Here is a 794-nt window from a genome sequence, read left to right as displayed (position 1 = left end):
TCTCCTGATAATCTTACTGGTGTTCATGGCAAAACACCCCACTCTAAAGCCACAACCACACGTCTTCATGAAAAGGCCTCCTCTGTCTTGGTTTTCTGCTGAGATAGCTGAGGGATAACACCCTGAAACTTGGTAGGTGTCTTATTGTGTGACTGAAATGATCTCTGAGTGACACTCCTAAACTCTTTGGAGGGCATTGGCCTGCCTAAATAATGCCATGAAGCATCCCCTTCCAGGTTTCTGAGGCTTAACAAAGAATTTTAGTCACACTCACCCTTAGACAACCTTTACTTTAAAAAAATAAAATAAGAATTGATGCAGAGGTGATGTAAAATGTTATATTTAGACCACCTTATCTCAGTGCCCTGGATATGACCTTGCTTGAGAGCCATTAATTTTAGCATCTTCTGTCATCTTAAAAGACTGGAAAATTTCCAAATCAGCAAGTTCTGTCTTCTTTTTTAATATTCTTTCTCTTAAACATTTTTGTTTTTTAATTTCCCTTCATATTTTACTATAGGCAGCAATAAACAAGGAAGCACTTTTGGCTGTTTGGCTGGAAATCTCCTTAGCTAGATATCTCAATTAATTAGGTAGAGTTTCTCCTTCCAGATCATTAGGTACATTTTCTTTTCATAAACTGCAGGTGTAGTGGACTTTCCTCTGCACACTCCCCAGGCTCTTTCCTCTTGCCTCTCCTTTCTGCCAGGCATCCTGGGTGCACCACTGTGATTCCACTTAGAACATGTTTGCTCAGTGAGATAACGGGATTGATTCCCTGGCTTCAGTGCTTC

The sequence above is a fragment of the Bison bison genome, unplaced genomic scaffold (assembly GCF_000754665.1).
Source record: "Bison bison bison isolate TAMUID 2011002044 unplaced genomic scaffold, Bison_UMD1.0 scf7180017854887, whole genome shotgun sequence".
Taxonomy (NCBI): domain Eukaryota; kingdom Metazoa; phylum Chordata; class Mammalia; order Artiodactyla; family Bovidae; genus Bison; species Bison bison.
This window is presented reverse-complemented; position numbering follows the sequence as displayed.